At 41.6% G+C, this 13,210-nt stretch overlaps 1 long non-coding RNA gene across 1 annotated transcript in view; it reads left to right on the top strand.

Annotated features, from left to right (window-relative positions):
- The first annotated feature begins 25 nt into the window (after positions 1 to 25).
- LOC140002163 (uncharacterized) overlaps positions 26 to 13,210 on the top strand; it is a 26,103-nt gene continuing 12,918 nt past the window's right edge. The window contains exons 1-2 of the long non-coding RNA XR_011808291.1: positions 26 to 337; positions 6,986 to 7,163. This is a non-coding gene — a long non-coding RNA (uncharacterized lncRNA). The remainder of the gene's footprint in view (positions 338 to 6,985; positions 7,164 to 13,210) is intronic.

Raw genomic sequence — 13,210 nt, 5'->3', positions numbered from 1 at the left:
GAGGAGGAGGAGGAGGAGGGGAGGAGGGAGGAGGGCTGCGGCTCCGGGCAGCGCCGGGGCCACCTCTCGGGGCGGTGCGCTGCCTCCTCCCCGCGAGGGGGAGGCTCCTGCCTGCCCCTGCCCCTGCCCCTGCCCCATGGGGGTGCTTTCTCTCCGGAGCATCTCTGCAAACGCTGCTGGGTTCTGACGCTCTTCAGGCTGCTCAGATCCCTGCGGGCTGAGGACGGATCTGATTTACCCCTCTGCGATGCCCAAAGTGCGCCCGTGCCCGTCGTCGTGCTGAAGCCTCCTGCATATGAAGATAATGCGAGGATGTTGGTGCAGTGAGCGCGCACAGGTAGAACATTTCCCTCACGAAAAATGCGGTTCTCTTAACGCTGTCCCTTCCCCTGTTTGCTAGTGTTTCATGTCAGACACACACAGGGCTGGCACTCTTCACCTTGCCCCCTGGAAACCAACCCAAGTGTGTTATCTAATCATGGCCATTCACTTTCTAGTGCTAAATTGCTTGTTGTTGGTTTAAAAGCATGGCAGAGAGTCATTTTGTGAGATTGAGGTGTGTCTCAGCCTCCCAAAGTCACTTGAAGGGCTCAGGATTTATTTTAAATGGGGTCTGGAAATGGTTGGTCACAGAAATCCAAGGTCATGTTGCTGTCGCTACCCAGAGAATGCCATTTAAAGCTTCCAAGACAGCTTCTTAGGAGCTGCTCAGTTATCAGGCAGAAAAGCAAAGTGAATACTACTAATATGTGAAAGTGAATATCCTAATATAATGAATATACTAATAAAGTGTATACTACTAATATGTAGTCTATAGTGATGCAAAGGGTGAGAAGAAACCCTGATACCAAGACTCTGGTGAACACAGTGGAGACCGTACAACACAAAACTAATATTCTTCTGACTACACCAAAATAGGAAGCATTTGGATCCCACAGGTCCTCAGATCACTTTGTCACATTGAAGGAGATTCTAACAGTTTCAGGAGCGTGTATGATTCTCTGCGAGGCAATGTACACAACGCATATAGCCCATCTGTCTGTGGTCACCTCCTTCTGCCCATTTGGCATATCCTTAAAAGCTAGCATACCTCAAATTGAATGCCACTTGACTTTGTGCTGGAATACACAAGTTGGGTGAGTGGGAACAAGTTGCTCTGTCATCTGTTCACCAAGTGCCTTCTTTCAACACCATGTGTGGGTGGCTGTTTCTGCCTCCAAGCCTGCAGCCAGCCTAGCTTTCCTGGCTGCGGCCCCTGTAGGAGTACCAGATGCGCTAGTGTAATGTCAAAAACAGCACCTGCTGGGAGGCCAAGTTATTCATGTCCACCATGTCCACCAAGTTATTCATGTACACCACCTCCGGTACAACACATTATTTAACAGCAGGACCAAGCCTTACTTTCACCATGTCACAGACTTCATGTAGTTTAATGGTTTCAGAACTGTATTTACCCTGAAAAAAAATGAACTACATCAGAAGGGGTCTAGAGAGATCCTGTTCTGGCAAGTTGTATGCAAATATTCACAGTTCTAATATTCACATATAAGATGGAACTGCGGGAACAGTATGACCAATGATCACGGTGATTGGTTAAGGTGTGTAAGGGGTACAATATGAACAATATTATCTAAGGCTTTTTTTTTTTTTTTGATGAATGTACTTCTGCTGTTGCTTTCCCTATCCATCCCACTAAAATTCCCTGTGCAAAGCAATGCCTCAGAGCCAAGATGACTGGGCTCAATCTACGAAGTGGAAAGAAAAACTGCCTTCAAAAACTAAGATGCTTCTGAAGGTGCTGACAAAAGACAGCATGAAATACTGTCACCTCTTGGGTGGAGTGTGGCAGACAACCAGTAGTGTGCAGCATGTGGCAAGAATCTTGCAAAATGCCGTGGCAGGTATGAGGAGCTGAAGCGTTTTTGTAAATCACTTGTCTTGGCACTTGTTAAAACAGACAATACAACACTGCTCCTTATTTTATTCAAACCGTGTTCTAACATGACCAAATACAAGTCACCGAAACAAATACCAGTTAGTATCTACTTCCTAGGAGAATTAGTTAATCTAAGGTCATATATCTATCTTTTTCTCCTTTCCTTTGCAAGGAACGGTTATCCCTTGCACTTTGTTCTTCCTTTTCTTTCATCTTTTTATCTTTTTGTGCATTAAATCCCAAATGGGCTATATCACAGCAGTATCTTTATTTTAATCAGCTTCCTGATTATCCCCTGTGTTGTACTGATTAGTCTTCCCCGGAACCCATGTGATGTCACTTAATCTTTTCAGATAACTCCACAAATAGCTTGTGCTATCTGATTTGTTGTGGAAAGAGTAAAAGGTATGAATTGCCACCAGTTTTAAAGCTATGGTATTATATGGGGCAATGGTAGTGATAAAGGTGAAAGATTCATAGTAGGAAATGATCAAACTTCCACAATTCTTGATGACTGACAGAGAAGAATGTTCAATGCTGATGCTCTGTGAAGTTTCACTAGACTTTAGGAATGACTTGAAAGAAGGGGAGAAGAGTACAGGTAGCAGCCCATTTTGCTGCCTAGCTTTAGTACAGTGAATCTAAATGCTGAAATGTAACTTGCACTTTTCAGGAGCCAGAAGTTTTGACTTTTCACTTATGTTGCTTTGATTCCATTTATTTCAAAGACATTATTCTCAATTTATATGAGAGTCAAATTGACACTCCTGTTTTCCATCAATGGATTCTGAGGTCATGCACAAATTACATTTGAAGAGAAACCTGTAGTAAGGGAATTATGTAGCTGCAAAATCAGACACCAAACCAGTAAAAAATAACAATTATTCTACATAATATTACTTTGGGCCCTGTTTTTTAAGATATGATTACACAATGTTGTTCCCCCGGTCTATTTCTCATTCAGTGTGAAAGATGTGTACAATGTAAGATGCATACTCAGTGGGTGACTACTCTACACCCTCTTCCCTCATGCTCCAACCTCATGCCTTATTTACTGCAGATTACTGAAGCTGTGCACTAATGACAAAATTTCTTTCTCTCTCTCTCTTTTTTTTTGTAATGGTACTTAGCATTTTAGCTTGTAAGTACCTTACAGTTGGAACTTATAATGTCTTTTTGATGTCCCAAAAGTTGTTTTTGTTTTCTCGGAGGGGACTTGAGGCACTGAATTTCATTTGAGAGATACTCACTCATTTTAGGTGCCCATTGGAGATGCCTTTGGTTCAATTTCTCCAGAGTGCTTAGTATCATATTGTCAATATATATAAATTGCAGAGTTCCCTTTGACTTCAGTTGCAGTTCTGAGCACTCAGCACTTTAGTAAATTGAATACTGCATATTTTAATTTGAATTTAAACCCTAGAAAAATGAGGAACAGAGTTAGTGCTCCTCATATGGAGCTAGCTTGGGTGTGCCTTGCACCTGTGGTATAGAAATGCCCTCAGAGCTTCATAAAATACCAGAAAGGAGGCAGGTGTTATTTACCCTGTTTTGCAGATGGAGATATACAAAGAGGTTAACCCTTTAACCAAGGATCGAACAGGAAATCTGTGGTAGGACTTGAAAGTGAAGCTGCATCGTTAATTTGACCACAAAAAATGACTTCACTCCCTGTTTTGTGGGTGCATATTAGCCAGTTTGTGTGGGACTAATGTTAATGGTAAGACAATTTGTATTGACCTCCAGATGTGTTTAAAAGGAAAATAGTTGAATATTTACTTTGGATGAAGTCCAGAGTACACAAAATGCAGTGGTAATAACAGGCAGCTTCAAGAGTGAAACTACAGTTTGTTTCCCACATTTGCTTATGTTTTGTTTGGAAAAATCATTCAGAATCTTTTTGGCAATATTACCATGTGAAGAGACAGAGTCTCTCTGTATAAGGTTTGGCCTGTGTATATTTTAATTGTGACTTTGGCCTGAGTTGGCACTAGCACGTGTAGCATTAGTTGAGGAAGAAATTAATCCAGTGCTGTTTAGGACTATCTTTTTGGCATGATGGAAACTCAATGGGTGCACCAGCACACTCACACTACCAGCCTTTCTATCCCCTTTTCTGTCCCTTTTCTGTCCTGTTGTTCCTAGATGCTCTGCAAACCTCTTGCCATTGATTCCACTAAAGGTCTGATGGAGAGGTACTGCCTAAAGGAATCTTCCAAGCTGTTAACATCTGGCAGATGCTGAAGAGGTTATTTGGAGGATGCAGAACAGTCAGACGTGGATTGAGCCAAAACTAACAGAAGCCACTATCCTAGTCATGATATGTGGAAGTGTAGTTCTTGTGTGTCACCATTGCTCATTGCATACCGAAGAAGGTGTGTGCTAAGCATATCCTTCAATGCAGAAGGACTGAGGCACCACACAGAAGTACGGGGTTCAGCCATGAAGTGGGATGGAGCCTTTTGCCATTTTTTGGAAACATTAACTTCAGCATTAAGAGCATTCTGAAAGTTAATTAAACCCTCATATTGCCTACGCTGGGCAGTGTTAGCTCTGTGCTGGCACTGCTTGCCAGAGAATGCATAGTATCATGTGTGCCTCTGTGAGGTGACTGTAAGTAAATTGCATTCATCCAGGCATTTTGCCTAATTAGCAGAGCAGCTGCTTTTGAAAACATTCTTCTTAAAGGCTGATATCTCAAGGATTACTTTATTTAATTCGAAAGAAACAAATCGCTGGTGAGATGGTCTCTTTCTAGAGAGTTCAGAGAATTTGATTTGAATTGAAAAAATGACTTTTTGAACTATAGCTTACAGGGTAATGGATAGGAAAGAGGAATCAAGAGTGCAGCTGACATACAAATTCTGCTACAAAAAACAGATTTGAGTTGATGGTGGTCTTTAGAGAGAGGAATCTTCTGAAAACATGAGTAAAATCCTGCCTTCAGCTACTGGGGATTAGGAGACGTCCATCTGTTTTTGTGATTATTTCTGTTTATTTTTCGTGAGGCTGCAGATTGAGTCTCTCTTGTGATGCTCCCAGCACAATGGTGGGGGTTGTAGGGATGGGAGGAGGTTTCCCTCAGGAAACCATGAAAGCATGAAAGCATTCAGTCTTGCCTCTTTCCAGTTTATGCCTTCCAATTTAAATATTCCTGTCTAAAAGGCCTTGTTTTGGACCATGTGAAAATGTTTGTTTGTTCATAAATCTGTGGATAGACAGCAAACGGGAGAACGTGAGCAATTATTGCATAGATGCAGACCCAGGAAGCACGAGCGTGCAGGAGAATGGAGAAGATGGTGGGGACCAGAAATCCAGGGAGGCGGAAGGAGTGGCACAGAATAGCTAGGATGAGTCTGGGGCCAGAAGCTTGAGAGTGAAGCCAGGAAACAGATTCAGAAAGAATGGGAGGTGTGGGAGCATAATAGAGAATGGAAACCAGGAAGAAATTGATACGATTTTGTGTCACTATCATGGCTTCTTGGCAGAGATCTTGAAAGCATTACCATCATTTAACCGAGAAGAAGCTGAAGCACAAGGAAATTGTTTCAACTACCAAGGTCTAAGTTTATAACAGACTGCAACCAGAGGTGCCCGGGGGGCATATGGTAAGTACAGTTGGGCTGGGGCCAGCGCTCAGTCACTGCACCTCCACCTGCTCACGGGACTGGGCACAAAATGGGTATTAATGCTCTTTGGAAGTAAGTGAAGATTTTCATCTGGCTTCTTTAAGATTGAGACACCAAAAGCAGCTGCTGAGTGCTTCTGCCATGGAGTGGAGAGCTGGGTCAGAAGACTGTCCCACAGAGCTGGGGTAGGGCAGTTCTTGAAGAAGGGCTATAAGTAACTTGCTGCTGAGAGGAGCAGTGACCCTTCCCCATCACTTCAAAACCTCATCTGTGGTCTGATGGAAGGGGTCAGGCTGGCTGAGGAGAATAATGATTATTTCTCCACATCTTTTGGTGTGGAGAAATTCATAGCTTTTACTTTTTTTTCCCAGCAGAACCTTATTTTCTTCCTGTCCTCCTGATTTCTGTAGGCCCCGCAGCTTTTTTTTTCTGCCCTCATTAGCATTCATAATGCTTAGCAATTTCATATCACCTGGAGATTTCGTTAAAATATTGTTAAAATCTCTTTTCCTGATCATTAATAATAAATGAGAATTCCATTCATTTGCTCTTCATTTTTACTTTCCCTTTACTTCCTTTCCCTTCAACAGCTTTTCAGCATAGGTGACCATGTTTGTGTATCCAAACTGACATCTTTTCTGTTTGTATGCCTAGTTATTCCAAGTTACACATGATTCATCATTGGAGGGTCTGCTCCCATCCTTATAAGCTTCATTTATGGGTCTTTCTGCTAATATTTAGTACATTAATATTACATAATATAACATAAAATATTATATAATAATATGTTTTATATAATATAATTGTATAATAATATAATATTAAGTACTTCTGGACTGAAAAGGTGCCTTCTAAAAATATTTTGAATCTATGCTATTATGTTGTTTTAATCATTTGTTATTCTCATTTTCTTCTAGTCCAAGGGACCCCAATTTTCTCCTTTCACTTGTCCAGCATTCAGAATAAATGGAACCATCAAAGCCTTTAAAGTTATACCAATATGAGAATTGTGTTCCATTGCTTCATATTTCACACTGGACACATCACATCAGATTTTTAACTAGCATTTGCATATGGATTTATCTTTTCACCATTTTGTTTGTGTGTGTGATCTATGATCTTGCTGTTTTCAAACTTCCATACTTTTCTGAAAAACAAAGCAAAAACAGCTGTGTGCAAGGCCTTAGCCTACTTCCTTAGCCTACTTCTTACTTTACTTCTTTGAAAAAGGAATGTATCTCCAACAGGAAAAACTGAACATCAACGTGCAGTTCTGCAGTATAAATATTCCTTCTGCCCTACTGCAGAATTCTACTCTGAAGTCCTATAAATGAAGGGCACTACCTATTTTTTCAGGGCAGATGAAAATTTAAAGTTTGTTTGTTGCAAAATAATCTTTTTTTTTTTTTTTTTTTCCCAGCATGAATAAAGCTCAATGCCAGGGAAGAAGAAGAAGAAAAAACAAAAACAGAAAAGCTGGGTCCTTTCATAGTAATGTATTGACAAGCATACTTAAGGATGGCAAAAATTTTCAAGATGTATGGTTAGAAAGGCACCAATTCAGCAGGATGCTTACACACTCATCTACCTCAAAATAGGTGAGCGGTCCCACTGAAGTCAGTAGTGCTACTTCTGTGCTTAAAGTCAGAAAAACGCTGTGATATCTTGCTAAACTGAAGCCTAAGACTCACTACTTTTAATCTTGCCAAATGCTTCTGCACATTCTGGATCACAGCATGCAAAATGAAATGTCTTTTGTTAAAAATAGATCCGCTATCTTAAAGATATCCAGGAGGAACAAAGAAAGAAAGAAAAAGGAATTCATCTTAGAGTTTTACAGCATGCTGATATAGCTGATGTTTCTATTTATTTGCATTGGAGATCTGTGCAGGTAATGGAGGTTAGACTGCAATGCAGAGGATGACATGCTAATGTACTTTTATCGACTAACAGGAATTGAACGCATTCAGATAATGCACTCTTAGCTTGCTGGATGCTAAAAGGTCTGCTCTGTTTGGATTCTTTCAACAATAAAACAACAACAACAACAAAAGCCAACAGCCTGCTGACTTGTGAGGGCTGCGAATTTCATTGGGCATCCTTTGAAATGCCTTCTTTTTTCTAGGAAAGAGCAAATTGGACAGACCCAGTTTGCTTCTCTGACATGTATAGTTAGTGGGAGTATGTTTGTGAGTTTTGTAAGCTAACAAGATTGATATGATGGTGTGTAAGAGTCATACTGAGCATTGTGGCAACTGGGAAATGTTTTCACTTAAATGACTTCTATTAAAAATGCAGCTCTGTGTATCCCCATAGAAGCAAGTCAATGAGATGTGAGAAAAAGCCTTATCAAATTCCTTGCTTAATTCCAATGATGTTAAATCCTAATTCCACTAGGATGGAACTGTATGGAAACCCACATACTGAATCCTCTGTTTCAGCCATTACTTAGCCCCTATTTATAAGAAGGAGACCTACTGTGCAAAACATGCCTTGGGGAGCATGCTTTTCTGCTGAGTCTACCCTGAAAGAATAATTCACAGAGCTTCAATTGCATCTCCATTTTCTGGTAGGTAGGTCAGTAATAAAACCACGGCAGAAATTACTTCAGCATTGTAAATGGGCAAAAGTTACTGGTGTACATCACATCACTGCAGTATTGCTGAATGCATCTGTGGAGCAATATTATGGAAACCTTTTTCATCAACAAAGCCTTTGCTTCACTTTTCATGACTAAATAGGGCAGTAGCAAACTAAAAAATTATGATTCTTTCACTTTTTTATTTCCTATAAAGGTTAACTAAACCTAGCAACTTAATAAAATTGAATTATTTTACAGACAATGGTTCTTTGTTCATAGGATATTGCAGCTCCTGTCATTTGAAGAAGAGCTGTGCTGGCAGGAAGGTGGTGCTTATTGTGTGTATCTATTTTTTCAGCATACCATGCAACACCAGCAGGTTTGCAAAACTCTTGGTTGCATACCAGTACTGACATCGTCTCTCATGCTTTGCCATTCACATGTGGAGTCTGCTAAATTCATCATTTGCAGCAGGGTGGTGATCAGGGGCAGTTATAAGTCATTAGTGAACTGTGAAAAACAAATGGAAAACTTACAAGCATGCTGAGATAGCGGCTGTGTGCTCAGCAATGGGATGGGCTAAAGCACATATTGCACATTCCAGGACAGAAAAGAAGAATGGGAGACACATAGCTGATCTCTAATTCCTCTGCTACTGAGGCTGTGGCGTTTGTGCTTTGTTTAACATTGCTGCTCACAAATTTTTCTGTGAACAGGATGTGAAAGAGCACACACATGCACATATGTTATCTATGCCCTCTGACTTCACCATGTCATCCTCACTTCAACTTACTGCTCTTCAGCAAATTTGTATTTATTGTCAGGTGCCCAAGAGGATTCCTTGTTTATGTTCTTAATTGCATTTTTTTTAGACTGATTTGATTGCAAAGTACATTGCCATATGCACACCCGGGGAAGAAAGAAGACAGCAATTTGTAACCAGAGCATTTTATAAAATACTAGGTTCTTAAAATCACTCAAAGTAGCAGATGTCAATATCAGCAAACAAAGAGACAAAACAGTACCAGTTAATTGTGCATGAGATGATCTGATGTAAAATACATACTACAGTACATGACGTGTTCTCCCTTACCACGGCAGACTCATATGACCTTTCCACGTGCCTTTCTGATATAAGAACATGAGCTTACAAGGTATCTCTTACTTGCCTTACTGTCCATTTGGCTGCAGTGATACAAGGTATTCCTTCTTCCTACCTGTGCCAGGCTAGGAAATAAGCACCTTGAGTCTTACCTCCTGCTGAATGTTCTTATACTCAGCTTCAGAGGTGTTGTGCAGGACTTGCTTGAGTGGACAGGTATTGAGAAGCTCACAAAACTGAGGAGGGACTATGTGAAGTGAATGCCAATATAAATCTGCATAAAAACTGATAAAGCAGAGAAGTTCTCCCACGGGATTTCCCTCTCTAAATCCTGGAGAAGCACAAATAATACTAGAGTGCATTTCCAGTCATGGCTGGAAAATGTTGTGTGGTAATTACTCAGTATTTCCTTCATATTAGTTATCTTGTCTATTAAAGCTTCAAGCCAGGTTCACTTTGAGTACACCTGAATCCAGCTTGAAAAATGTCCAGGCAACTAAGTTGGGTCTGAGCTTGACCTATTGCCTGTAAAACAGTCTCCTATGACTGGTAACAGGTTTTCTGGTCAGACATGCTTCCATTAGGAGTGGGAGCAGCGCAATTGCAAGAGTTTCTACTGCTCTTCCACTGACAAAGGGAATTGTGTGTTAGTGCAATGGGCACGTTTCTGGTCTTACTGACCATGGCATTACTGTGCCGTTCTGGAGACATGGAATGAGCTGCTACACCGATGCCATTATATGTGCAGAGATGCTCCTTCAGGTTCTGGCAGGACTGTGTGAGTGTCACTGCAATGGTGTCCCTGAGCCCGTTTGTGCTGCAGCACCATTCTAGCCCACGTTGTTTGGTACTGTGGTGCTAGCTCATGGCCCTGCATCATAGCTTGGGCATCCCCTGAGTTCATTGTGCAAGCCTGCCTGAAGGACACTCTAGCTTTCTTACCTCTATACATTCTGCAGCAGCTGTAGATTAAAGCTTAATCAAGAGGCAGAGGCTCTTTTCATCACTTTTGCTGAGCTGAAATTATCCATCTGGTTGTTTCCATTCCTGTTTCTCAGATTCTCCTTCCCTGCAACACTGACAAATTTCCTCTCTTTTCTGTATAGAGCCATTTTTAAAAGCTCTTTCTCAGCAAAGCAGATGCATGGTCTCAATGCAGAAATCCAAAATTTACCTTGCAAAGCTGGAGAAGTTAGTGCCCAGCCCCACAGCATGGTAGATTTCTTTTTTCCCTATTTCTCTGAAGCATGGTAGATTTCTTTTTTCCCTATTTCTCTGACCTTAAGTGAGACACTAGTGTTTATTTATTTATTTTCTAAACCTCATTAAGTATGCCAGAAGACCTAAAATCAGCCCTCTGTCCAAGCATCAGTGTGGATCAAGTTTTCTCTACTCTCTCTTGCAAAACAGGGGCAGCTGCTATCCTCATTGTTACGATGAAGAACATCTGCCATCTCTTATCAGGAGCCTGAAACCTTAGCTAGCAGCTACCCTGCTGGATGTTTTTAATACCTGTAAAACAACACTGATCTACCAGCTGCAGTACAGATTAAGGACAAACACAGAAACATTTGCAAAAAACAAAGTATCTCCACATGTGTGGGCACCCAAAGAAATACTTCGCAGAACAGGATGTTTTAAATTAGATGCTCAAATCTCCTTTCCTGCAAGCAAATTCTTGTGTAAATCCTGTAAAGCTGTTCCTAGAGAAAATTTGGAAGACTAGATTTGCTTTGTGTACATTTTCTGTTTGCTAATGAGCGTATTCCATTGCAAATCCATCCTGGCTAGCAGACAGTAATCCACCCCTCCCAGGAAATCGAATTAAGGTAGCAACAGGCAGTTTTTGTCTTTATTGTCCTCTGGAAGCAATGTTGAAATGAATGGCATTTTCTGCTCTCCCCACCATGTAAGGTGACATGCAGAGATGGCAGGTGTTATTTTGTGGTGCCATAACAGAGGCTGGGATCAAGTTCTGGTTGTTCCTTGGATTAATGTGGGAAACTGAGGAAATATGAGACTGATGAGGATGTTATGGAGGAGGAGATGCTCACTTCTCTTTCTAACATTGCTGAAGAGAGGGAAAATGGGACAAAAACCCATTTGCTCTCTTGCAAGCTGAGAAGACAGCTGTTTCAGACAAACCCTGTAAGGACACCAGCTGAATCATACAGCAGGTTTTCTGAAGAACAGCAGTGGTGCAACTTCAGCCATCCTTTTTGCATCATGTAGAGCAGCAGCTTGCCCCTTGTAATGGTGAAGGTGGTGGGCAGTCAGAAGCTGAAGAGTATTGGTATCCCACCAATGAAATGCAACAGCTTTACTTGTACCCCAAAGACCACTTCTCACGTGATGCTGGTCTCAGGTCAGTATTTACACACCAGACTAGGCTTGGAACACATCAGTAATTTTCTCAGCTCTGCTCCATCCTTGGTGTTTGTGTTCAGGTTTGTCACTTCATCTTTCTCAGATGTATTGGGAACCCCCCAAAACAACCATGTGGTGTGAACCCTAGGAGCTTGATCTCTGCATACCTATCTCTGGAGGAGAGATAAAGAGTTGCTTTCATGGTTTCTGGGCTAAGTTCTCCAATGAAGGCTTTCATTTCTGGTCTGTGAACTCTCAACCTGGCAGTGCTGTGCTTCTCCCTTACACACAGGGCTCATGCCCAGAACCCCCTTTCTTTTGGCTTTTCACCTGTGTGTGTAGTCTGGTTTCTTAGAAGATTAAATGCTGCTGCTGTCAGAAAGCAGAGTGTAATATTTTTTTTTATAATTCTCTGTTTCATTTAATTTTAAATTAATCCATCCTGTCTTGCTGAGACATAACAAGTACTCTGCCTAAAAACATATAAATATGGTTAGATTACAAGGGACTTAAAAGATGCCCCACCTTGAGCTGTTTGTGAACTGCTTAGAATGAGTGGAAGTACATGGCAATGGGCAAAGTGTTATCCCAAGCAGGACTTCTCCCTTTGGCTGAAATTCCAGGATGGACCACAAATGCCACAGCTGTCTGTGTCAGCAGAAAACCTGGGGATAGTTTGAATTTGTCCTGTTTTCACGTGGCAGCTCTGCATAAAATGTCATGGTGCCCTAGACCAGAGAGCTGGGAACATAATAAAAGCTGTAAAGGCATTAAGACTGTGATCATGCTGCCACAAGAAGTCAGTGTGTGTGGGGAGTGTTTCTCTGGCTTTCAGCATCAGCAGAATCCACCCCACTGATGTGGGAGTGCTTTACCTCACCACTGTTATCTCTCCTCCAAGATCAAAGTTACCATAACTCCTCACTTCCCCTGGGGGAGTAGCAACAAACTGATGAACTGCTTTGCTGGTAACAACTCAGTCAAGATAAAACAGCAAACAAACAAACCAAAAAGACGAAAGGAAGATGAACTCATAAGAAGCGATGCAAGAATAGAGCAGTTAATCAGTTGGCTTCAGATCCAATCTACCAAACATCCCATTTGCTGGATTATTTGCCCTAGGCTCAGACACCATGCTTGGCATTGCCCTTCATCCCTCCAAGAGGCATCCCACGGCTGTGTTTTCTTATGGTTCTCTACCCCTGTGTGATTGAAAACTCTGGCCCTTAGAAATTGTCACTTTGTGGAATGAAAGGAGCACAGTACCAAGTTTGTGCTAGGTGAGGCCTAACTGGCTTTCCAGTACATGCTGTTGTGTCAGCTCAGCCAGTAGTCACAGAGGAACGTGAAGGTGGAGGTGAAGGTGTATGTACTGGAGAGGGTCCATGGATAAGGTGCAGCCTTGGAAGATGTATTTCCTATTTTGAAACTGTTTATTTCTGCTGCTGATGCTAGTTCATGTACTTGGTCTTTTGCATGGTCCAGAGTGACATCTAATGGCACAGTAGCAGACAGCACCACATCTAACCAGAGGTAAGTGGGCAAAAAGCCATAGTTGCCTATCATTTATGTAGTGACAAGGGCAAGGTAAATTT

The sequence above is a fragment of the Anas platyrhynchos genome, chromosome 3 (assembly GCF_047663525.1).
Source record: "Anas platyrhynchos isolate ZD024472 breed Pekin duck chromosome 3, IASCAAS_PekinDuck_T2T, whole genome shotgun sequence".
In the NCBI taxonomy this organism is placed as follows: Eukaryota; Metazoa; Chordata; class Aves; order Anseriformes; family Anatidae; genus Anas; species Anas platyrhynchos.
Note: the sequence above shows the minus strand (reverse complement) of the source record. Positions and strands in the feature narration are given on the sequence as shown.